This window comes from Heterodontus francisci, chromosome 4 (assembly GCF_036365525.1).
Source record: "Heterodontus francisci isolate sHetFra1 chromosome 4, sHetFra1.hap1, whole genome shotgun sequence".
In the NCBI taxonomy this organism is placed as follows: Eukaryota; Metazoa; Chordata; class Chondrichthyes; order Heterodontiformes; family Heterodontidae; genus Heterodontus; species Heterodontus francisci.
This window is the reverse complement of record NC_090374.1, coordinates 110341301-110368849: the sequence shown is the minus strand read 5'-3', so window position 1 is coordinate 110368849 and position 27549 is coordinate 110341301.

Here is a 27549-nt window from a genome sequence, read left to right as displayed (position 1 = left end):
CTTTTCCCCTTTCACTTTGAACTCGTGTCCCCTTGTAATTGAATCCCCCACTCTGGGGGAAAAAGCTTCTTGCTATCCACTCTGTCTATACCTCTCATGATTTTGTACACCTCAATCAGGTCCCCCCTCAACCTCCGTCTTTCTAATGAAAATAATCCTAATCTACTCAACCTCTCTTCATAGCTAGCGCCCTCCATACCAGGCAATATCCTGGTGAATCTCCTCTGCACCCTCTCCAAAGCATCCACATCCTTTTGGTAATGTGGCGACCAGAACTGCACGCAGTATTCCAAATGTGGCCGAACCAAAGTCCTATACAACTGTAACATGACCTGCCAACTCTTGTACTCAATACCCCGTCCGATGAGGGAAAGCATGCCGTATGCCTTCTTGACCACTCTATTGACCTGCGTTGCCACCTTCAGGGAACAATGGACCTGAACACCCAAATCTCTCTGTACATCAATTTTCCCCAGGACTTTTCCATTTACTGTGTAGTTCACTCTTGAATTATGTCCTTCCTTTAATGTGGTGACCAGAACTGTACGCAATACTCCAGCGGTGGCCTAACCAGCATTTTATACAGTTCCAGCATTACATCCCTGCTTTTGTATTCTATGCCTCGGCCAATAAAGGAAATCAGTCCATATGCCTCCTTCACCACTCTATCTACCTGCCCTGCCACCTTCAGGGACCTGTGGACATGCACTCCAAGGCCCCTCACTTCTTCTACCCCTCTCAATATCCTCCCATTTATTGTGTATTCCCTTGCTTTGTTTGCCCTCCCCAAGTGCATTATCTCACACTTCTCCAGATTGAATTCCATTTGCTGCTTTTCTGCCCACTCAACCAAACCATTGATATCATTCTAGAGCCTATAGCTATCCTCTTCAATATCAACTACACGGCCAAAATTTCCCAATCATGCCTTCCACATTTAAGTCCAAATCATAAATATATACTACAGCCAGCAAGGGATCCAACACTGAGCCCTGGAACGCCACTGGAAACCGCTTTCCATTTGCAAAAACTCAGTCAACTACTACCCTTTGTTTCCTGTCGCTGAGGCAATTTTGGATCCAACCTGCCACATTCCCCTGTATCCCATGGGCTTTCATTTTTCTGACTAATCTGCCGTGTGGGACCTTGTCAAATGCCTTACTAAAATCCATGTAGACCACATCCACTGCATTACCCTTATCAATCCTCCTTTTTACTTCCTCAAAAAACTCAATCAAGTTAGTGAGACATGACCTTCCCTTAACAAATCCATGCTTACTATCCCTGATTAATCCGTGCCTTTCTAAGTGGCAGTTTATCCCGTCTCTCAGAATTGATTCTAATAATTTACCCACCACCGAGGTCAGACTGACCTGCCTATAATTATTTGGCATATCTCTTGCACCCTTTTCAAATAATGGTACAATGTTCAAAGACCTCCAGTCATCTGGCACTTCACCCGTGTCATGTCAGGATTTGAAGATGATACTCTGCACATCTGCTATTTCCTCCTGGCTTCCTTTAACAACCTGGGATGCAATCCATCTGGCCCTGGCAATTTATCCACTTTCAAGGATGCCAGACCCCCTAGTACTTCCTCTCTCATTATGCTTATCGTATCTAATATTTCACACTCCTCCTTTTTAACTACAATGTCTGCATCATCCTTCTCCTTTGTGAAGACAGAGACAAAAAACTCATTATGAACTCTGCCCACATCTTCTGCATCCATGCGAAAGTTCCCTTGTACATCTCTGATGGGCCCTACCCTTTCCTTAGTTATCCTCTTGCTTTTAATATACTGATAAAAAATCTTTGGGTTTTCCTTGATGTTACCTGCCAATAATTTTTCATGTCCTCTCTTTGCTTTTCTAATTTCCTTTTTTACTTCACCCCTGCACTTTGTATCCTCCTCTAGGCTTTCTAACGTATTAAGTTTTTGTGACCGTCATAAGCTTTCTTTTTCTGCTTTAACTGACCCTGTATGCTTCTAGATAACCAGGGGGCTCTAGATTTGGTCTTACCACCCTTTATCTTTGTGGGGACATGCCTACACTGTGCCTGTAGGATCTCGCTTTTGAATGCCTCCCACTGGTTTGCCATTGATTTTCCTTCAAGTAGCTGTGTACAGTTCACATTCGCCAGATCTCCTCAGTTTTGTAAAATTTGCCTTCCCTCAATTTAGAACTTTTACTCCTGTTTTATCTTTGTCCTTTCCCTTGATTATGTAAAACTAACTGTATTATGGTCACTAGCTCCAAAATGGTCACCCACTGCTACTTCATCCACTTGCCTAGCTTCATTACCAAACACTAAATCTAGAATTGTGCCCCCTCTTGTTTGGCTTGTTACGTGCTGGCTAAAGAAGTTCTCTTGAATGCAGTTCAAGAACTTTGTGCCCTCCTGAGCCCTTCACACTGTTTGTATCCCCGTTGATATTCGGGTAGTCGGAATCCCCAACTATTATTGCCCTATAGTTGTTGCACTCAGAAATTTGCCGACATTTTTGTTCTTCTATCTCCCTCTCACTATTTGGGTTCTATAGTACACTCCTAGTAGTGTGGCTGCCCCTTTTTTATCTCTGAGCTCAACCCATATGACATCATTTGATGATTCATTTAGCATATCATCCCTCCTCAAAGCTGTGATTGATTCCTTAACCAATAATGCTACACCCTCTCCTTTTTTATCCCCCTCTCTATCGCACCTGAAAACTCTATATCCAGCGATGTTGAGCTGCCATTCTTGCCCCTCTTTAAGCCAAGTTTCCATTATAGCAATGATATCGTGTTGCCATGTGTTTATTTGTGGCCTCAGCTCATCGGCTTTATTTGCTATACTCCTTGCATTTAAATAAATACCTTTTAACGCTGCCAAATTTCTGTGCTGCACACTTTTTAACCTTTGCTTCTTCTGTCTTTCAGAGTCACTCACGAATTTTCTGCCTCCTGTTCCCTGCCCTGGAATTAGCAAACCTTCCTGCAAGCATATTCGTCCCAGTCCTGTTCAAGTGTAGACCAGCTGGTTTGTACAGGTTCCACCTTCCCCAAAACCGCTCCCAATACCCCAGAAATCTGAAGCCTTCCCTCTTGCAGAATCTCTCCTGCCACACATTCATCTGGTGTATTCTCCTCCTGTTTCTATACTCACTAGCACGTGGCCTTGGGAGTAATCCGGAAATTACTACCTTTTGAAGTCCTGCTTGCTAATCTCTTTCCTAACTCCCTAACCTCAGCCTGTAAGACCTCATCCCTCTTTCTTCCTGTATTGTTGGTACCAATGTGCCCATGACCTCTGGCTGTGCACCCTCGCCCACCAGAATGCTCTGTAGCTGCTTGGTGAAAACAATGACCCTTGCTCCAGGGAGGCAACATACCATCCTGGAATCATGTCTGCGACCACAGAAATGCCTATCTGTTCCCCGAACTATAGAATCCCCTATCACTATTGCTCTCTTATCTTTTCTCCTCCTTCCCTGCAAAGCTGAGTCATTCATGGTGCGCTGGCCATGACTCTCACTGCACTCTCCAGAGGAGCCCTCTCTCCCATCTGTATTCAGAACGGATTACTGGTTAGAAAGTGGGATGCCCTCTGGGGACTCCTGCACTACTTGCCTTGACCTTCTTGTCTGTCTGGCAGCCACCCAGTCCCTCTCTGCCTGTGCTCTCTTAAGCTCCGGGGGGAGTACCTCCAGAAATGTCCTATCCATGGGGAGGTGGTGGCATAGCGGTATTGTCACTGGACTAGTAACCCAGAGACCCAGGGACATGGGTTCGAATCCCACCACAGCAGAAGGTGGAATTTGAATTCAATTAATAAATCTGGAATTGAAATGCTAGTCTAATGATTGCCATGAAACCATTGTCGATTGTTGTTAAAAACCCATCTGGTTCACTAATGTCCTTTTAGGGAAGGAAATCTGCTGTCCTTACCTGGTCTGGCCTACATGTGACTCCAGACCCACAGCAATGTGGTTGACTCTTGCATGTCCTCTGAAATGGCCTAGCAAGCCACTCAGTTGTATCTAACCGCTACGAAGTCAATAAAAAGGAATGAAACTGGACGGAACTCCCTTCCTAACAGCACCGTGGGTATACCTACCCCACATGGACTGCAGCGGTTCAAGAAGGCAGCTCACCGCCAGCTTCTCCAGGGCAATTAGGGATGGGCAATAAATGCTGGCCTGGCCAGCGACGCCCACATCACATGAACGAATTTAAAAAAAATGTAGTTCTCTGCCTCGTGGATGTACCACAGTGATTCCAGCCACAGCTCGAGTTCTGAAACCTGGAGCTCAAGCTTTTGCAGCCGGTGATACTTCCTGCAGATGTGTTTGTCAAGGACACATGGTGCGTCCACGACTTCCCAAATACCACAGGAGGCACATTCCACTTAGCCGAGCTGCCCTGCCATTACTTAGCTTTACAAACTAATTATTGCTAATGTAGTAAGTACAGCTTCCAACCTCATAGCCCTGCAACCCCAGACAGACCACTTCTACCTCCTTCCTAAAATCCACAAACAGGACTGTCCTGGCAGACCCATCGTTTTAGCCTGTTCCTGCCCCACTGAACTTATTTCTTCCTATCTTGACTCTATCTTTTCTCCCCTGGTCCAGTCTCTTCCCATGCACATCTGTGACTCTTCTGACGCCCTACTTCATTTTGGCAATTTCCAGTTTCCTGGCCCCAACCGCCTCCGTCTCACTATGGATGTCCAAACTCTCTCCACCTCCATTCCCCACCAGGTCGGTCTGAGGACTCTCTGCTTCTTCCTTGAACAGAGGCCTAACCAGTCCCCATCTACCGCCACCCACCTGCGCCAGGCTGAACTTGTTCTCACATTGAACAACTTCTCTTTCAACTCCACTCATTTCCTTCAAATAAAAGGTGTTTCCATGGGTACCCGCATGGATCCTGGTTATGCCCGTCTTTTTGTGGGATATGTCGAACATTCCTTGTTCCAGTCCTACTCCGGCCCCTTTCCCCAACCCTTTTCCCAGTACATTGATGACGCTATCGGTGCCGTTTCCTGCTCCCGCGCCAAACTGGAAAACTTTATCAACTTTACTTCCAATTTCCACCCTTCTCTCACCTTTACATGGTCCATCTCCGACACTTCCCTTCCCTTCCTCGACTTCTCTGTCTCCATCTCTGGGCATAGGCTGTCCACTAATATTCATTATAAACCCACCGACTCCCACAACTACCTCGACTACACTTCTTCACACCCTGCCTCCTGTAAGGACTCCATTTCATTCTCCCAGTTTCTCCGTCTCCAATGCATCTACCCTGATGATGCAACCTTCCACAACAGCACTTCTGATATGTCTTGCTTTCTCCTCAACCGAGGATTCCCGCCCACCCCCGCAACTGTGGTTGACAGGGCCCTCAACCGTGTTCGGCCTATTTCCTGCACTTCTGCCCTCAACCCTTCCCTCCCTCCCAGAACCTCGACAGGGTTTCCCTTGTCCTCACTTTCCACCCCACCAGCCTCCATATCCAAAGGATCATCCTTCACCATTTCCTCCACCTCCAGCATGATGCCACCACCAAATGCATCTTCCCCTTCCCTCTCCTGTCGACATTCCAAAGGGATCATTCCCTTCGCGACACCCTGATCCACTCCTCCATTACCACTGACACCTCGTCCCCTTCCCACGGCACCTTCCCATTCAATTGCAGGAGGTGTAATACCTGCCCTTTTACCTCCTCTCTCTTGACCATCCAAGGTCCCAAACACTCCTCTCAGGTGAAGCAGCGATTTACTTGTACTTCTTTCAATTTAGTATACTGTATTCGCTGCTCACATTGCGGTCTCCTCTACATTGGGGAGACCAAATGCAGATTGGGTGACCGCTTGGCGGAACATCTCCGCTCAGTCTGAAAACATGACTCTGAGCTTCCGGTTGTTTGCCATTTCAACACGCACCCCCCCTCCCCCCGTCCTGTTCTCATGCCCACATCTCTGTCCTGGGCTTGCAGTGTTCCAGTGAACATCAACGCAAGCTCGAGGAAGAGCACCTCATTTACCCATTAGGCACACTACAGCCTACAGGACTGAACATTGAGTTCAATAATTTCAGAGCATGTCTGGCCCTTTTATATTTTTATATATTTTTTTAAATTTTAGCTTGTTCCATCATTCATTTTTTTTGCCATGTGCTTGCCCGCTGTTTTTATCATGTTTGTACTTTTGGTTTTGGCTGTTCATTATTCTGTCATTTTACACCCTCTCTGCACTAATGCTTTGTCTCTCACCAGACCATTAGCACACTCTTTGCCTTTGCTCCATGACCTCCTTGTCAGTTAATCTCTGACCCTCTGTCCGACCAACACCTTCCCTTTTGTTCTCTTTCCCCCACCCCTGCTTCATTTGTTTAAAACCTATTACATTTCCAACTTTTACCAGTTCTGATGAAAGGTCACTGACCTGAAATGTTAACTCTGCTTCTCTCTCCTCAGATGCTGCCAGACCTGCTGAGTATTTCCAGCACTTTTTGTTTTTATTTCAGATTTCCAGCATCTGCAGTATTTTGCTTTTATATTATATATAGAATAACTTACCAGTTACTTGCCAAACAGCTTCTTCACCTGTACCGTGGAAGCTGAAAAGGCAGAAAAGAAAAGGAGACCAAAGAGCATACAAATATACGAATTAGCAGGAGTAGGCCACCCGGCCCTTCAAGCCTGCTCCGCATTCAATAAGTTCATGGTTGAACTGATTACTCCACATTTCCACCTACCCCCAATAACTTTCCACCCCCTTGCTTATCAAGAATCTATCTACCTCTGCCTTAAAAATATTCAAAGACTCTGCTTCCACCGCCTTTAGAGGAAGAGAATTCCAAAGACTCACAACCCTCAGAGAAAAAATTTCTCCTCATCTCTGTCTTAAATGGGCAACTCCTTATTTTTAAACAGTGATCCCTAGTTCTAGATTCTCTCACAAGGGGAAACATCCTTTCCACATCCACCCTGTCAAGACTCCTCAGGATCTTATATGTTTCAATCAGGTCCCCTCTTACTCTTCCAAATTCCAGTGGATACAAGCCTAGCCTTTCCAACCTTTCCTCATAAGAGAGCCTGCCCATTCCCAGTATTAGTCTAGTAAACCTCTGTACTGCCTCCAATGCATTTACATCCTTCCTTAAATAAGGAGACCAGTACTGTACACAGTACTCCAGAAAATGACCCATTTATGCCTACTCTCCATTTCCTGTTCGCTAGCCAATCTTCTATCCATGCCAATATGTCACCCCCTACACCATGAACTTTTATTTTCTGCAATAACCTTTGATGTGGAACCTTATCAAATGCCTTCTGGAAATCTATGTACAATACATCCAGCAGTTCCCCTTTATCCACAACACATGTAACTCCCTCAAAGAACTTCAATAAATTGATTAAACATGATTTCCCTTTCACAAAACCATGTTGACTCTGCCTGATTACCTTGAATTTTTCTAAATGCCCTGCTATAATGTCTTTAATAATAGCTTTGAACATTTTCCCGATGACAGATGTTAAGCTAACAGACCTGTAGTTTCCTGCTTTTTGTCTCCCTCCCTTTTTGAATAAAGGAGTTACATTCACTATTGTCCCATCTAACGGAACCTTCCCCGAATCTAGGGAATTTTGGAAAATTAAAACTATCGCATCAACTATCTCACTAGCCACTTCTTTTAAGACCCTAGGATGAAGTCCACCAGGACCCGAGAACTTCTCAGCCCACAGGTCCAACAATTTGTTCAGTACCACTTCCCTGGTGATTTTAATTTTCTTGAGTTCCTGCCTCCCTTCTATTTCCTGACTGACAGCTAATTCTGGGATGTTACCTGTATCCTCAGTAGTGAAGACCGATGCAAAATATCTGTTCATCTGCCATCTCCTTATTATCCATTATTAATTCCCCAGACTCACTTTTTATAGGACCGATGTTCACTTTGTTAACTTTTCTTTTTTAAATATCTATAGAAACTCTTACTATCTATCTTTATATTTTGAGCAAGCTTTCTCTCGTGTTCTAATTTTACCTTCCTTATCAATCTTTTAGTCATTCTTTGCTGTTTTTTATATTCTGTCCAATCTTCTGACCTGCCTCCCATCTTTGCGTAATTATAGGCTTTTTCTTTAAGTTTGATACTATCTTTAACTGTTTTAGTTAACCATGGATGGCGGGTCCCACCCTTGGATTTTTCTTTCTCATTGAAATGTATCTATTCTGTGTATTCTGAAATATCCCATTAAATGTCTGCCACTGCATCTCTATTGACCGTTCCCTTAACCTGATTTGCCAGTTCACTTTAGCTAGCTCAAGCGAATGTCACTTGTCCCAACGGTTCAGCCATCACTTTCCCCAGTAGTGGTGCCAGTGCCCCACAAACCGGAACCCACTTCTACCCCACCAGTCTTTGAGCCACACATTAATTTCTCTAATCTTATTTGCCCTATGCCAATTTGCACGTGGTTCAGGTAATAATCCAGAAATCATTACCTTTGAGGTTCTGCTTCTTAATTTGGAGCCTAGTTCCTCATACTGACTATGCAGAACTTCTTTCCTTGTCCTGCCTATGTCATTGGTACCTACATGGACCACAATGACTGGATCCTCCCCCTCCCACTGTAAGTTCCTCTCCAGCCCTGAGCAGATATCCTGAACCCTGGCACCAGGCAGGCAACACAGCCATCTGGATGCTCGCTCTTTGCTGCAGAGAACAGTTTCAATCCCACTAACTATACTGCCCCCTACTACCCCTTTTATCTCCCTCCACTTCAATGGCTTCCTGTACCATGGTGACATGGTCAGGTTGCTCATCCACTCTGCAGCCCCCACTCTCATCCAAACAAGCTGAAAGAACCTCAAACCGGTTAGACAATCGCAAAGGCTGAGGCTCCTGCACTCCTGCCCTCTGGGTCCCCTTACCTGCCTCAGCTGCAGCCACACTTTCCTATCCCTGACCACTGACCAAATCAGAAGACCATATCCTAAGGGGTATGACCGCCTCCTGCAACAACTTTTTCCAGGTAATTTTTCCCCCTCCTTGATGTGTCGCAGTGTCTGCAGCTTGGACTCCAGTTCAATGACTCCGAACCAAAGCTCTTTGAGCTGCAAGCACATACCGCAGACGTGTTTTCCCTGGATCACACTGGCATCCAGGAGCTCCCACATGTTGCAGCCATGACACATCATGACCCTGTCCTGCCATTCTTAATTTGTTTTAATTAACTACTTAATTATTTTATTCAATTATTTATTTTATTTTCCTTTTTATATATATTTTATTAAGTTTACCACTAGTTCCTTTACTATTTTAAATGTTAGGATTAGAATGGACCTTAATCGCTTACCAGATACTCACCAAACAGGTAGCTTCTTCCCTGCTCTCTCAGTTGATTGTGATGTCACTCTGATGGCAATTCTCGATTTATTTTTTTTTCTTTCTTCCTTGCCCCTGCTCCTCTTTCTCAGTCTGTCTGTCACCGGTCTCTGACTCTGGGCTTCTGGTGTGCTTTTTAAACCTCTGTTCCCGCCATGCTCCTCTCTCTCTCACTTTGTCTGTCTCTGGTCCTTGCTCTGTCTGTCTCTGGTCCCTTGGTTCCCCTAGTCAGTGAAGACCCTGAGAAACAACTCACAGCCTTACACTCTGTCCAAACAGCACTTTCTAATTAGTAATTATAAATAAATTACACTAACAAAAACATATTTAATAATTTGTTAGAAAAATGTGTAGAGTCAGAGGACTGGCGGATAGTTAACATAATATCTATATTTAAGAAGGTAGATAGAACATATCCAGGGAGTTATGGACCAGGCAGCTTATTGGTAGGAAAAATAATGGAATCCCTACTAAAGGAGAGAATAGGGCGGTTAGGGCGGCACAGTGGTGCAGTAGTTAGCACCGCAGCCTCACAGCTCCAGCGACCCGGGTTCAATTCTGGGTACTGCCTGTGCGGAGTTTGCAAGTTCTGCCTGTGACCGCCTGGGTTTCCTCTGGGTGCTCCGGTTTCCTCCCACAGCCAAAGACTTGCAGGTTGATAGGTAAATTGGCCATTATAAATTGCCCATAGTAGAGGTAGGTGGTAGGGGAATATAGGGAAGGTGGGGATGTGGTAGGAATATGGGATTAGTGTAGGATGAGTATAAATGGGTGGTTGATGGTCGGCACAGACTCGGTGGGCCGAAGGGCCTGTTTCAGTGCTGTATCTCTAAACCAATAAATAAATAAAACATCTAGAAAAGAAAAACATAATAATGAATAGTCAGCATGGATTTCCAAAGGGAAAATCTTGCTTGACCAACCTTATTGATTTTTTTGAGGCGGTGACAGAGAGAGTAAATAATGGTACTGCAGTAGATGTGATTTATCTGGATTTTCAAAACTCCTCTGATAAGTTGCCCCATAATTCTTCTTTGGCCTCCTTATCTCGAGAGACAATGGATAAGCGCCTGGAGGTGGTCAGTGGTTTGTGAAGCAGCGCCTGGAGTGGCTATAAAGGCCAATTCTAGAGTGACAGGCTCTTCCACAGGTGCTGCAGAGAAATTTGTATGTCGGGGCTGTTACACAGTTGGCTCTCCCCTTGCGCCTCTGTCTTTTTTCCTGCCAACGACTAAGTCTCTTCGACTCGCCACACTTTAGCCCCGCCTTTATGGCTGCCCGCCAGCTCTGGTGGACGCTGGCAACTGACTCCCACGACTTGTGATCAATGTCACAGGATTTCATGTCGCGTTTGCAGACGTCTTTAAAGTGGAGACATGGACGGCCGGTGGGTCTGATACCAGTGGCGAGCTCGCTGTACAATGTGTCTTTGGGGATCCTGCCATCTTCCATGCGGCTCACATGACCAAGCCATCTCAGGCACCGCTGACTCAGTAGTGTATATCAGCTGGGGATGTTGGCCACCTCGAGGACTTCTGTGTTGGAGATACGGTCCTGCCACCTGATGCCAAGTATTCTCCGGAGGCAGCGAAGATGGAATGAATTGAGAAGTCGCTCTTGGCTGACATAGAGCAAGGTACTGAGGACACAGGCTTGATACACTCGGACTTTTGTGTTCTGTGTCAGTGCGCCATTTTCCCACACTCTCTTGGCCAGTCTGGATATAGCAGTGGAAGCCTTTCCCATGCGCTTGTTGATTTCTGCATCTGGAGACAGGTTACTGGTGATAGTTGAGCCTAGGTAGGTGAACTCTTGAACCACTTCCAGAGTGTGGTCGCCAATATTGATGGATGGAGCATTTCTGACGTCCTGCCCCATGATGTTCGTTTTCTTGAGGCTGATGGTTAGGCCAAATTCATTGCAGGCAGCCGCAAACCTGTTGATGAGACTCTGCAGGTACTCTTCAGTGTGAGATGTTAAAGCAGCATCGTCAGCAAAGAGGAGTTCCCTGATGAGGACTTTTCATACTTTGGACTTCGCTCATAGACGGGCAAGGTTGAACAACCTGCCCCCTGATCTTGTGTGGAGGAAAATTCCTTCTTCAGAGGACTTGAACGCATGTGAAAGCAGCAGGGAGAAGAAAATCCCAAAAAGTGTGGGTGCGAGAACACAGCCCTGTTTCACGCCACTCAGGATAGGAAAGGGCTCTGATGAGGAGCCACCATGTTGAATTGTGCCTTTCATATTGTCATGGAATGAGGTGATGATACTTAGTAGCTTTGGTGGGCATCCAATCTTTTCTAGTAGTCTGAAGAGACCACGTCTGCTGACGAGGTCAAAGGCTTTGGTGAGATCAATGAAAGCAATGTAGAGGGGCATCTGTTGTTCGCGGCATTTCTCCTGTAGCTGACGAAGGGAGAACAGCATGTCAACGGTCGATCTCTCTGCACGAAAGCCACATTGTGCCTCAGGGTAGACGCCCTCGGCCAGCTTCTGGAGCCTGTTTAGAGCGACTCAAGCAAAGACTTTCCCCACTATGCTGAGCAGGGAGATTCCACGGTAGTTGTTGCAGTCACCGCGGTCACCTTTGTTTTTATAAAGGGTGATGATATTGGCATCGCGTATGTCCTGGGGTACTGCTCCCTCGTCCCAGCACAGGCATAGCAGTTCATGTAGTGCTGAGAGTATAGCAGGCTTGGCACTCTTGATTATTTCAGGGGTAATGCTGTCCTTCCCAGGGGCTTTTCCGCTGGCTAGAGAATCAATGGCATCACTGAGTTCTGATTTGGTTGGCTGTATGTCCAGCTCATCCATGACTGGTAGAGGCTGGGCTGCATTGAGGGCAGTCTCAGTGGCAACATTCTCCCTGGAGTACAGTTCTAGGTAGTGCTCAACCCAGCGGTCCATTTGTTTGTGTTGGTCAGTGATTATGTCCCCTGATTTAGATTTGAGGGGGGCGATCTTCTTGATGGTTGGCCCAAGAGCTCTCTTAATGCCATCATACATTCCTCTGATGTTTCTGGTGTCTGAGGCCAGCTGAATATGACTGCATAGGTGTTGCCAGTAGTCGTTTGCGCAGCGCCTGGCTGTTCTTTGTGCAGTGCTTCTGGCTGCTTTAAGTGCTGCGGATGTTAAATCGCTGGGGGCTTTCTTGTAGTTCAACAGTGCAATGCGCTTAGCGGCTCTGACAGGTTCCAGCTCGTCATTATGAGATTGAAACCAGTCTGCGTTTCTCTTCGCACTTTTGCCGTAGGTGGTCAAAGCTGACTCAGATGGTGTCTCTGATGTGGGCCCACTTGGTCTCAGCAAATAGACTAATGAATAAGGTCAGAGATTGCAGAGTCAAAGGACAAGTGGCAGAATGAATTGCTAGCTAGCTTCAATACAGAAAGCAGACAGTGCGAGTAAAGAGTAGCTATTCACAATGGTGGAGGGTGGGTAGTGGCGTTCCACCAGGATCAGTGCTGGGACCACTGCTATTCACAATTTACATTAACGATTTGGACTTTGGAATCAAAAACACAATCTGAATTTGTGGATGACACCAAATTGAGGGGAATAGTCAATACTGACAAGGATGGCATCAAATTACAGGAGGACATTAATAAACTTGCAGAATGGGCAAATAATTGGCAAATGAAGTTCAACATAGTGTTACAGTCAAGTGAGGAGGAGTCAAAGGACTTCCGTCTTTTCCCTCTCCTTGTTTAACCACAACAGGTTTGATTCTTTGTTAAAGTGGATGTACTGACCAATTCTGTAGGTGTTTGATTACTTACTTGCGATGATCATAACAGGAACCAATTGGATAGGTTTTCTTGAGTTTAACAAAGAAAGAGGTAAACTTTATTGTACTTAAACCAAACTAAGTAAAATAATAAACTACACTGCAACTTTCACACACACAAACACAGACACGCACACATTAGAGGTTCACACACATCCAAATAGGTTACAGAGTGGGGAAAGGTAGATTGGTTGAATTCGAGTCCATAAACAAAAGGGGCATACAGTCTGTGGAGTTTGTGATTCCTCTGGTTTCTAGCTGAATTTGGTAGTCTTGAGGCTTTTAGTTTGAAGAGATTGATGACTGATTCGGTGGGTCTCTTGGAGACAGTGATGTGGATGATTTCCTCTGAAGGGGTTTCTGATTGTAGCCAAATTATGAAAAGGTGGTAAGTTAGCAGATAGGGTTCACAACTTGCAAGCTGGAATGGAGAGAGAGAGAGGGGAAGGACTCCCACTTGGGTCTGCACTTGTCAGTGTCCAGATGCTTCCCCTTGCTGTTGTCGAGAAACACCAGCTTAAAACCACAGATAGGGGAATGAGGGGCTTGTCACATGCCAGTCACCCTGTGATTCAAGCATCGCAGTTAGCAGTGTATTTCTTCTTGCTAAAAAGAACAGGCAGTTCCCTTAAACTTCCTGGGTCTATGTTCTTGCTGGGATGAGCAGACATTTTGTCTCCACCTCACAGGCCTTGCAATATAGGATACAGTGTTGCAAATTAGGTGGCCATCTTAAGCTGCTAGCAAAGTCATCTTTTTATTTGTTCCTTTTAAATTTCTTTAAAAAACATAAATTCAGGTCGCCATTCAATGGATAAAAGAAAATTATCATTCAACAATGGCATGACAATAGATAAATGTGAGGCAGTATATTTTGATAAGAAGAATAGGAAGGTCACTTATTTCTTGGAAGATACGAGTTTAGGTGGGATAGAGAAACAAAGGGATCTTAGAGTACAAATGCACCAATCACTAAAAGTTTAAAAAAAAAGCACTAAGGTTTATTTCCAGAGGAATAGAATTGAAATGTCAGGAAGTTGTGCTAAACCTGTATTGAATCTTGATTAGACCACACTTAGGCTGGAATGTTACGCCCCTCCCCCAAAGAGCAGGCTGGTGGCGGGGTGGGGGCTGTGGGAGGAGGAGGTTCGGGTGGGTGTAAAATGGAATGGGAGGCTTGGGGTTGGGAGGCCCTTCCTTTTTTTTGTCCATCCCTAATTGCCTTTCAGAAGGTGGTGATGAGCTGCATTCCTGAACTGCTGCAGTCCATGTGCGGTAGGTCGACCCACAGTGCTGTTAGGAAGGGAGTTCCAGGAGTGTGACCCAGCAACAGTGTAGGAAAGGCGATATAGTTCCAAGTCAGGATGGTGTTTGGCTTGGAGGGGAACTTGCATGTGGTAGTGTTCCCATGCATTTGCTGCTCTTGTCCTTCTAGTTGGTAGAGGTCAAGGGTTTGGAAGGTGCTGTCTGGGGATCCTTGGTGTGTTGCTGCAGTGCATCTTGTAGATGGTACATACTGCTGCCACTGTGCATCGGTGGTGGAGGGAGTGAATGTTTGTGGAGGGGGTGCCAATCAAGCAGGCTGTTTTGTCCTGGATGGTATTGAGCTTCTTGAGTGTTGTTGGAGCTGCACCCATCCAGGTAAGTGGAGAGTATTCCATCACACTCCTGACTTGTGCCTTGTAGATGGTAGACCAGCTTTGGGGAGTCAGGAGGTGAGTTACTTGCTGCAGGATTCCTAGCCTCTGACCTGCTCTTGTAGCCACGGTATTTATATAGCTACTCCAGTTCATTTTCTGGTCAATGGTAACTCCCAGGATGTTGATAATGGGGGATTCAGCGATGGTAATGCCATTGAATGCCAAGCGGAGATGGTTAGATTCTCCCTTGTTGGAGTTGGTCATTACTTGGCACTTGTGTGGTGTGAATGTTCCTGACCACTCCCACCTCCGCTCCCATTTACGCGGGGCGGTGGCAGTGGGAAACGGCCCACCTGTCCCAAGCCAATCGATGCCCTTAAGTGGCCAGTTAATGGTCACTTAAGGACCTCTGCCCACCGCCACAAGGATTTTACAGTTGGTAGGCGGGTGACCCAGGCCTGAAAAAACCCACCTGTGAAAATTAGGCTGCCTTCTGCTTGCCTGGGCGGGAGTCCTCCTGATCAGGCACCCTGTACCCAGTGGAGGGTTGTCCCCGATGCCCCAACCATCACCAACGCCCAACACGCCCCTGTCCCCCCAATCGACCACCCGTGCCTTGCTGGGGCATGACCGATCACCCCCGGCGAGGCCCCGAAAACTTACCTCTTTTCCGCCCTCTCTGTCATCTTGATCACGAAGCTGGGTTGCAGTCCCAGCAGTGCCCACCGCTCCCAGTGGCACTGCTGGGACTAAGCTGCTGCTTCGCTGATTGGCCGGCAGCTCCAATAGGCGGGCCTTCCTGCCTCAATGAGGTGGAAGTTCCGCCTAAGACCAATTAAGGGCCTGCGGACCGTAAAATCCGGATTGGATCCCCAGGCCTGGCAGAGGTGGGATCACCACCGACTTTTCGGTCGGTAGACAGCTCCCATCCGACTCGTGCAAAATCCCGGCCTTAGAATACTGCGTGCAGTTCTGGTCACCATATTATAAAATGGATATCGAGACATTAGTGAGGGTGCAGAGAAGATTTCCAAGGATGAAACCAGAAATACGAGAATAAGCATATCAGGAAAGTATGCACAGGCTAGGTCTCTTTTCTCTTGAATAAAGAAGGCTGAGGGGTGACCTAATAGCGGTCCTTAAAATTATGAAAGGTTTTGTTAGAGTGGATATAGAGAGAATGTTTTCACTTGTGGGGAAGAGCTTAACTAGAGGCCATCAATATAAAAGTCACCAAGAAATCCATTAGGGAACTCAGAAGAAATATCTTTGTCCAAAAGGTGGTGAGAATGTGGAACTTGCTACTACAGGGAGTGTTTTTTAAAAATTTGTTCATGGGATGTGGGCGTTGCTGACTAGGCCAGCATTTATTGCCCATCCCTAATTGCCCTGGAGAATGTTTGAAGCACAAAATGTAGATGCATTTAAGGGAGGACTAGACAAGTATATGAAGGAGAAGGGAATAGAAGGTTACGTTGATAGATTTAGATGAGGAACGACGGGAGGAGGCTCAAGTGGAGCTTAAACACCAGCATGGACTGGGTGGGCCGAATGGCCTGTTTTTGGACCGTACATCCTGTGTAATCCTATGTAGTCACTGTTGTAAGTAGGGTAATCAAGCAGTTAATAACACACAGCAAGCTTCCATATAACAATGAAATAAATTACCATGTAATCTGTTATTAGCATTATTGTTTGAAGGACAAATGTTGGCCAGGAAACTAGGAGAACTCCCCTGCTCTTCTTCAAATAGTGCCATGAAATCTTTTACATGCACCTGGGAGGCCAGACTGCGCCTTTGTTTAACAGCTCATCCAAAAGGCAGCACCTCTGTCAACGGAGCAGTCCCTTACTGAAAAATCAGCTATGATTACAGTCCAAAGTTACTAATAACAGTTTTTTTTTGCAAATAGCACTGAGTTTCTTTGGTTAGTTGAAAATATTTCAAAAGTGTTGACAGAAATGACCCCAAAATTTGGCTCCGTAGCCCCTGTACTTTCAGCATTACGGGTACAGTTTGGATTGCAAAATGGTGCATTCACCGTATGTACACACATCTGGTGAAGCCTGCGCTAGATGCCATTTTGGTGAGGGTATTAGCAGAGGCGTTAGAAGCGTGTGCAGGAAGTATGTAGAGTAGGTTGATTGTGATGTCAGTGACCAAATAATGCTGATTTGACACCAGTGCTGCTATTTTTGACCTCCCAGGGCACTGGGTGATGCATAAGATCGTAAGAAATAGAAGCAGAGTAGGCTATTCAGCCCCCTCAAGCCTGCTCTGCCATTCAACTAGATCATGGGTGATCTGATTTTGGCCTCAACTCACCTTCCTTCTGGCCCCCCATAAAATCTGTCTACCTTGAATATATTCAATGACCCAGCCTCCACTGCTCTCTGGGGAAGACAATTCCAAAGATTAATGACTCTCTGAGAGAAGAAATTCCTCCTCACCTCCATCTTAAATGCCATATTTTTAAACTGTGCCCTTAGTTTTAGAATCCCCAATGAGAGCAAACATCCTCTCAGCATCTACCCTGTCCAGCCCCTCAGAATCTTGTATGTTTCAATAAGATCACCTCTCATTCTTCCAAACTCCACTGAGTATAGGTCCAACCTGCTCAACCTTTCCCCATAAGACAACCCCTTCATCCCATGAATCAGCCTGGAACCTTCTCTGAACTGTTTGCAGTGCAAGTATATCCCCTCCTCAAGTAAAGAGACCAAAACTGTATGCAGTACTCTAGGTGCAGTCTCACCAATGCCCTATACAGCTGTAGCAAGACTTCCCTACTATTATACTCCACTCCCCATTGCAATAAATTTCAACACTCCATTTGCCTTCTGAATGACTTGCTGTACCTGCATGCTAACATTTTCCCACCTTATACTCCATTTGCCAAATTTTTGCCCATTCACCTAACCTATCTATGGGCTGGATTTTAAGCACCCACCGCCGGGAGTGGTGGCGGGTGAGAAAAACGGCCGCCTGCCGCTATGCAGCCACGATCTCACGCACGGCAGTTCATTTAAATACCCAAGTCGGCCCGCTCCCCCCGCCCCCCCCCCCCCAGCCCAGTCACATGTAGGGACTGGGCTCTCCGACGCTGGCAATGGTGTCAGCTGCCTGTGTGCAAGCGCTGGCTCCATTTTTAAAGTGCAGCCAGCCTTGCCGGCAATTTAAATTTCTAAAGGCAACTACCACCCGCACCCCCCACACTGTTCAAATTAAAATTCTGTCACCCCTTTCTCAACCCCCAATAACAATAAAATAAAATATCTTCCCTTCCTCCCCGCAAAAACACTTAACTTACAAATATGACCTTCCCCTCACAAACTGTACATAGTACACAGTTCACCCCTTCACACCATCCCCTACACTAATGACGAGAGTTTGACCCTGATCCTCCGTCCTCGCACTAAAAACCTCACTTTCCTCCCTTCCCCACCACTGCGGCGCCTGCTTTTCCCAGACGGGAAAGTGAAAGCGCGGGAGGGCCGGCTGCCTCTCTGAAGATCACGGCCCGACTGTAGGAATGTTGGTAAGTTTATTTAAATTTATGCGTTATGCTCATTTTAATATGGTAAGCTGGGTCCCATTGCCCAGCGGCTGGGGGTTACCATGGAGCCTTGCCGCCGCCTGGAGGATCGGGCCCGGCCCTCCCGGTGTTGGGCTCTGTGGCGGGCCACTGCCGAACAATCTTCCAGCGTACCCCCAGCCCCGCCACGGAGCCCGACATCTGGAGCCCTGTAAACTCCAGCCCTAAATTTCTTTGCAGACACTTTGTGTCCTCTTCTCAACCTGTTTTCCTGCCTATCATTGCATTGTCTGCAAATCTGGTTACAATACACTCAGCCCCTTTATCCAATTCATTAAAATACATCATAAATAGTTGGGCCCCAGCAATGATCCCTGTGGCAGTCCACTAGTTACAGTTTGCCAACCTGAAAATGCCCTATTTATCCCGACTCTGTTTCCTGTTAATTAGCCATTCCTCTATCCATGCTAATATATTACCACCAACACCATGAGCTCCTATCTTGTGTAGTAACTTTTCATGTGGCACCTTATCGAATGCCTTTTTGAAATCTAAATGCACTACATCTACTGATTCCCCTTTATCCACCCTGCTTGTTACATCCTCAAAGAACTCTCATAAATTTGTCAAATATGATTTCCCTTTTATAAAACCATGTTGACTCTGCCTGATTGTATTATGATTCCATAAATGTCCTGCTACTACTTCCTTAATTATGGATTCTAGCATTTTCCCAATGACAGATGTTAGGTTATCTGGCCTATAGTTTCCTGCTTTCTGTTTCCCTCTTCTCTGGAATACAGGTTACATTTTCAGTTTTCCAATCCGTTAGGACCTTTCCAGAATCTAGGGAATTTTGGAAGATTACAGCCCATGCATCCACCATATCTGCAGCCACTTCCTTTACAACCAGGCTATCAAGTCCAGGGAACTTGTCAGCCTTTAGTCCCATTAGTTTTCCTAGTACTTTTTCTCCAGTGATCATGATTGTTTTAAGTTCCACCCTCATTTTTGTCTCTTGATTGTCTAGTATTCTTGAGATTTTTTTTGTGTCTTTTGCTGTGAAGACAGATACAAAATACTTGTTCAATGACTCCACCATTTCCTTGTTTCCCATTATTAATTCCCCAGTCTCATCCTCAACACTTACTTCAGCTACTCTCTTCCTTTTTATATATTTGTAGAAGCTTTTACTGTCTGTTCTTACATTTCTTGCTAGTTTACTCTAATTTCTCCCTCTTCATTTTTTTAGTTATCCCCTGCTGGTTTCTAAAATTTTCCCAATTTTCTGGCCTACCACAAATCTTTGCAGCATTGTATGCCTTTTCTTTCAATTTGATACCATGCAATGGGTTAAAAACTGTTTTTATACCTCTTGAACATGCACTTGACTCCAGTCCAGACTGATAGGATGGAACTCTGTCTTCTTGCTGTAAGAGTGATATGTCCAATGTGTTTGGGCAGCTTAAATTCATTTCTAGTAGACTTGTGCCCACAGTATGGAACTATTCAAGTTCAAGAATAACTGAGGGCCTTTCTTAGGGAGGCCACCAGATGGCTGGTGTGGAAAATGAAAAAATACCCCATTATTGCAGTGGGGTGTATTCTTCTGAAAATTGGGGCAAAGGTTTATTTTTGGAGCTTTATTCATCTTTAACTATGCCATAAATAATCTCTGCTTGATGCCTGAAATGGAAATTATTCCTTTCCCAGCACAAAGTTTGATCACGTTGATGATCACAAAAAAATATTGAAGTTTTGATGCAGAGAATTATAAAGTAATACATTGTGGGAGGAAGAATGGGAGGAAATATACACTAAATGGTCACACTGTAAAAGGAATAGAGGAGCAAATGGACTTAGAAATTCAGATACTCAAAGTTGGGAGATTTACTCAGCTGCAATTTGGAATGAGAAGGGTGAGAAGAGAAACTGGGACTCTTTTTCATAGAATAGAGGAGTAAGAGATCTGAAATCAAAAAAAAATGATGTGTTAAGGTAAGTCACATTCAGCAAAGGAGGACCGAAAAATTGGTGAGGAAAGAAAAAAGAGAATATGAGAGTAGACTAGCAAGAGACATAAGAACAGATTGTAAACATTTCTACAGGTATGTAAATAGGAAGAGATTAGTGAAAGTAAACATGGGTCCCTTAGAGACAGAGGCAGGTCCTTAGGTTCTAGAACAGTTCCCAAGGATTGGAAGGTAGCAAACATGACCCCACTATTTAAGAAGAGGAAGAGAGAAAACAGATAACTATAGGTCAATTAGCGTAACATCAGTAGTAGGCAAAATGCTAGAATCTATTATTAGAGACATGGGCCGGAATTTTACGCCTCCCCCACAAAGAGCAAGATGGTGGCCGGGTGGTGTAAAATGGAGTGGGAGGCTCGGGGGACCCTTCCTGACCCGGTCCCACCTTTGCCGCCAGTTTATGCAGGGTGGTGGCAGCGGAAACCGGCTCGCCCCACCCAGGCCAGTTAACAGCCACTTAAAGACCTCCTCCTGCCGCCACGGGATTTTACCCTTGATCGGTCGGGCAGCCCAGGCCTGAGAAAAGCCTCTTGACAAAAGTATGTGGCCTTTCTGACAGCCTGGGGGCGGCCTCCTGGTCAGACACCCTGTGTACCGATCACTCCCGGTGAGGCCCTAAAAACTCACCTTCGAATCGGGGCCATCCTTCCTCTTCTTGTGGAAGCTGGGTTGCAGTCCCAGCAGTGGCCACCGCTCCCAGTGGTGCTGGTGGGAGTAAGAGTTGCTGGCCCACTGATTGGCTGGCAGCTCCTTTAGACAGGACTTCCTGCCTCAATGAGGTAGAAGTCTTACCTAAGCCCAATTAAAGGCCTGGGGACTGTAAAACCGGACTGGATCCCCAGGCCCGGTGGGGGTGGGATTGTCACCAACTTTTCAATTGGTTGACAGCTCCCATCCCATGAGGGTAAAAATCAACCCATGGTAACAGGGTACTTAGTAAATCATAATGAAGCAGGGTCAACATGGATTTATGAAAGGGAAATTGTGTTTCACAAAGCTGTTAGTGTTTTTTTAGAATATAACTAGTAAGATGGTAAAGGGATAGATGTAGTGTATTTGGATTTTCATAAAGCATTCAATAAGGTGCCACACAAGAGGTTATTACACAAAATTAGGACTCATGGGTTTGAGTGTCATATTTGCATGGAGTGAGGATTGGTTAATGGACAGAAAATGGAGAGTATGAATAAGTGGAACATTTTCGGGTTGACAGGCTGTAACTAGCAGGGTGTTGCAAGGATCAATACTTGGGCATCAGCTATTTACAATCTATTAATGACTTAAATGATGGGACTGATTGTAACATATCCAAATTTTCTGACAATGCAAAGTTAGGTGGGAAAGTATGCTGTGAGGGATGCAAAGAATTTGCAGAGAGATATAGAGGGTGAGTAGGCAGGAATATGGCAGATGGAATACAATGTGACTGAGTGTGAAGTTATCCCTTTTAATAGGAAAAAGAAAAGCATAATATTTGTTAAATGGCAAGAGACTGGGAAGTGTTTGCATTCAGACGGACATGTGTGTCCTTGTAATGAATCACATAAACTTAACATGCAGGTACAGCAAGCAATTAGGAAAGCAAATGGTATGTTAGGTTTTGTTACAAAGAGATTAGAGTATAATACTTAAGAAGTCTTACTACAGTTATACAAGGCATTGGTGAGGCCACACCTGGAGTACTGTGTTCAGTTTTGATCTCCTTACCTAAGAAAGGACCAAATTGCCCTGGAGTGGAGTGTAACAATGGTTCACAAGACTTGTTCCTGGGATGAGGGGATTTTCCTCAGGGGTCGGCAACGTGTCTGTACACCGACAGCAGTGTCCATGGTAAAAATGTTGAGGTCCGTGGTAATTTTAAATGTCTTCCTCCAACTCCAAGCCCTTAAACTTGTGTTTTAAAATAACCTAGTCGCTTGGTTATTTTAAAACACAAGTTTAAAGGTTTGGAGCAAGACCTTTAAAATTATCAGGAACAAAAGTATTTAGAAAGGATTGGGGTCATTGGGGCATCGGGCTAGGTCCTAGAACATGAAGCGGCGACGAGACAAAACAATGGGAAATGCCCCAGAAACATTTTTCTCCAGTTTCCCTGTGCTGGGAATCAATTAAACAATAAGCATTTTAAATGAATCTCTGCTGTCACTTTAGATGAAAGTGCCTCGTCCCCTCCAGTGTAGAGATGAGAGGTCAGCTTCCAACTATAGAAAAAAAATCATTCCATCACAGGTTCTGTGATCACACAACACAGGACACCAGTTCGAGAACAATAAACTGTTCAATAAAAACACTACATTATGCATCTGAAATTTTAAATCAACATGAACTGAAATGTTTAGATGTCTGCCTGAGTAGAATTGGCTGTGGAGTGGGAATTGGTATGTGTGTGTGTTTTTTTTATTCGTTCATGGAATCTGGGCATCACTGGGTAGGTCGGCATTTATTGCCCATTCCTAATTGCCCTTGAACTGAGTGGTTTGCTATATCATCTCGGAGGGCATTTAAGAGTCAACCACATTGCTGTGGATCTGGAGTCACGTGTAGGCCAGACCAGGTAAGGATGTCAGATTTCCTTCCCTATAGAACATTTTACAACAATCGACCATGGTTTCATAGTCACCATTAGACTAGCATTTTTTTTTTAAATTCCAGATTTATTAATTGAATTCAAATGTCACCATCTGCTGTGGTGGGATTTGAACCCACCTGTCCAGTGACATTACCACTATGCCGTGTGTGTGTGTGTGCTATTTCAGAAAAGTCACAATGACTATTGAGAGACAGAGAGGAGGGGGTCTTAAAACCGCCAGGGGAAAAAAGAGACAAAGATTGCACTTACCAAAGTGAGAAGGAGAAGTAGCGGTCTGTAGAAATGCAAGGAAGAGTTTGGTCCAGGTGAAGCTGTACCCTGCTGCAGAGAGAGAGAGAGAGAGAACGGAAAATGATGAGGAGGCTCGGCTCGAGCGTGTCAGAGAATAAAATATGCAAAGGCTGTGAGTGAGTCCTCCGTGGAATGTGTGTGTGAGAGAGAACCTGCTGCAAAGAGGGAGAGTAAGTGATTCAGAGTTGCTGCAGAACATAAAAATGCTTTTAATTTTTAAAAAAAGCACCTCCGTCTGAAACAAACTAGAAACTCCCCAAAAATATGTTTAACATAATAGAAAGAAGAAGGAGGATGGAAAATTGAGTAAATGAGCCGTTCCCCAAAGACCATAGCAATATTGTGCAGGTTCTGATGTTAAACTCAGCAAAGGACATCAATCTGCACAGTCATTTCTCATTCAATTTTTGAACTAGAACGCATTTATAAAGTCTAACGTCCATTAAGTGACCTCAATGACCAGGGAGGGACTCAAGAGGCAGCTGTGAACTCTAATTCGACATTCACAGTTTTCCTGCTTTTTTCTTACCTGTGAAAAAACATGGCGTCGAATTCAAAAAAAAGGTCGTTCAACCCAGCTTGGGAAAGAGAATATTTCATTTTCGAAAGACCTACAGATTGTTTTATGGAGTGCAGAAGATATGGCCAAGTAATGAAACAGCTCAAGTCAACTGTAGCTGAGAAGTGGTGCAAAAAATGTCTCGGGCTTCAAACACGTCGAGTGTAGAGAAGGATAGATTCATCAAGGAGGCTAAAATCAAAAGAGAAGCCCAGGTAAACTTAATGGCCGCCTTTGTTAACCAGAATCCCAAAGATGTACAGAATGATCTTTGTCTTGCCTACAGTTTAGCAAAAGCCAAACTGCCATTTTCAGCAGGCATCGTTTTCAATGAAATCGCTAAAAGAATTTTTTTTTTTTATTTCCAAAATATACTTTATTCATAAATATCTGTAAAAATTACATTGCCAAACAGTTTCCAAACAGCACCAAAAAATACAAACATTGCAAGGGAGATCAGTTTCCTTCAATACTGTCATGAGTTTCTTCCCAACCCTTCCGTTTCACAATTGTCATGTCAATTACAGTTTTACATTTACAGCAATTCAGAATATTAACGATACAGTTCGAGGGGTTTCCCATGGATCCAGCCCCTCAGTCCAGCTTGGTGGGGGAACCTTACACTGTGGTCTTTCCCCATTGAGCCTTTGCTGCGGCTGCCCCAAGCTTTAGTGCGTCCCTCAGCACGTAGTCCTGGACCTTCGAATGTGCCAGTCTGCAACATTCGGTGGTGGACAACTCTTTGCGCTGGAAGACCAGCAAGTTTCGGGCAGACCAAAGGGCGTCTTTCACCGAATTGATAGTCCTCCAGCAGCAGTTGATGTTTGTCTCGGTGTGCGTCCCTGGGAACAGCCCGTAGAGCACCGACTCCTGTGTTACAGAGCTGCTTGGGATGAACCTTGACAAAAACCACTGCATCTCTTTCCACACCTGCTTTGCAAAGGCACATTCCAGGAGGAGGTGGGCGGCCGTCTCTTCCCCACCACAGCCAACGCGGGGGCACTGTGCGGAGGGGGCGAGACTTCGGGTGTGCATAAAGGATCTGACGGGGAGGGCCCTTCTCACCACCAGCCAAGCTAAAAGAAATTGACCCAAACTCTTCTCCTTTTCAAAGACTGCACTGCAGTGCAAGAACTGTGGCACAAAACACCAAGATTTAGATGACTACCTTTACAGTGAAAGTGTTGAAGCAGCAGTAGATGCTCCGTTTGTAAACTTAATGTGCAACGCGAGCACTGACAGCAGTGACAAGAGTCAGCTTATTAAATACCATCGTTTTGGGAATTTTGACAAAGGGGAAATTTGCTCCGAGTTTTTGAGCTTAATTGAAATAGCTATGCATTGTAATGCAGAAAATCTGAATGCAGCCATTGTTGGTTGTTTGGAAAATGACCTAAACAAGTACCCGGTAGAGAAAATTGTGGGATTTACATTGGCTCACACTAAATAACACCCCACTGGAAGTGGTTAGCAAATTCTACTACCTTGGTTTCACGGTGACAGATAATCTGTCCCTTAATGCAGTTCTCAATATATGCATAGGAAAGCAGCTACCAACTTTGGCCGACTTGGAAAACATGCATGGGATAACACCAAGCTGACCCTTAGGATCAAGCTCATGGATTATAAGGCCAGTGTTCTCAGCACATTGCTGTATGGCTGTGAAACATGGATGACTTACAGTTACCAGGAAGAGAAGCTCAATCATTTCCATCTTTGCTGTTTGCGGCACATTATGGGTATATCCTGGCAGGACAAAATCACAAATGTGGCAATCCTCTCAAAGGCAGAGCTCCCAAGTGTGTTGGCACTAATCAAACAGAGGCGGCTTTGGTGGATCGGATACATGCTCAGGATGGAAAACGGTCGCAAATCCAAGGACCTCTGTACGGTGAGATAGCTGGGCCAGACTACCAGTGCAGCACCCAAAGCTCCGCTTCAAGGATGCTTACAAGCGTGACATGAAGGCCCTAAATGTTGACTATTGCACTTGGGAGTCACTAGCTGTCAAAAGAGGGAAATGGCAACACGTTCTGTGGACTGGCGTGCACTACCACGATGACTAGTTTCTACAGCAGCTTGGCAACAGGCGCCAACGTCAAAAACAACAACTCACAGTGTCACTTGGCAGCTTCATGTGCAGCACTTGTGGCAGAAACTGCCTCTAAAGGATTGGCCTTCATAGCCGTTAACAAAGGTGCACCAAGAGAAGACATGACAGTTAAATGGATTGTTTGCTGCATGTCCATCATCTTTCATAGATGGAAGGTTGCCAACCTACATTGAACGGGGCATCTGAAATGCTAGTTCAACGCGAAAGTGTTTCAAGGCGACTGAAAGATCATTATGGAGATTTATTCGTTCAGCACAGTATGACCCATCGCCAAGCCTTAATAGCTAAAGACGCTGAATCAGTCATACCTGACTTGGAGGAGGACATGATCAAAGCAACACTTGCACATTTCAGTGGAGCTGCAAGAAAAAAGGAATTTTGACAGATTTGTGGGCTGAATGAAGAGGAATATTAAAGCCTGGTGGCTACAAAAAAAATTTGCTGGTTAATTTTGGCTACCTGTGTTGAGAGTTTGAGCTACTGTGAGATTCTGTAGTCTTGAGAGAGAGGTATTACAGAATGGGACACCAAATTACAGAAAGAAAATGCTAAAATATCTATGACCTGCTACAATCTCCAAAATTCATTCTGTATCTCCGTTTCGTGAACTGGGTTATGCTACTTCTCTCATGAATTAATTTGGCACTGCAGAAAGGGAACTCTGATCTGTACAATTCGTACTGCTCTCTGGAGAAATACTTCAAGGTTATTTTGAGGCCATTTAAACAGCCTTCAAATGAAGATTCTATGCTGGAATCTTTCGTATCTCCAACCTTCCTGTCTATCCCCAATGCCAAGGTCACAGAAATGCTGAGGGAGTGTAAAAAGCAGCACTACTGGCCAGAAACTGAGATTGCCCAGGTAATAGTAACGTTTATTGAATATGCAAAGAAACTTGAACAGGCATTCAAGGCCAGGTTTCCTGAAAAAGTGCTGGTGAAATCTGTGCTTTACTTGGACCCTTGTAACCAAAAGCCACCAGTCTCAGAAATTCAAAAACTTGCTGCAAGATTTTACTCCCGAAAAGTTGAAATGCAATATACATTGTACTGCGAAGATGAGGTTGTCAAGACACTTTTCAACTCCGACCGCTGTGGCAATGATGTTACCAAATTATGGTGTCTTATGTTTAAATCAAGTGAGGATGAATACAGTGAACTGGCAAGATTATCACTTCTTTTACTGACACTGAACCCTGACACTTGTCACTGCGAATGAGGGTTCAGCCACTTGAACACAATCAAAATATCCCCAAGGAATTGCCTTGAGAACTGTCGAGTTGATGCTTGTCTACATATTGCAATTGCCACAATGAGCACAAAGGACTTGGATGTAGCTGCGACGACCAGGTACATTCGGAATCAAAAACATTAAAGTGAGTTGAATTTATTATTATTAGCTAGCTAATCACTTTTTGCAGTGTGGAAAATTATTTGCTATTTTATTGGTTGAATGACATAAAAGTTAGTTCTCACAGTCCTGGTTTTTATCGCGTAATGGTTTAGCTGGCTGGCTACAAGTTAACAGAACGTTAACACATGGTGTAACTAGCTCTATTCAGTCAACAAAAGTAATTTGCATTGGCATCGCATACTGTTTTGCTTGCTACCTACCATTGAAG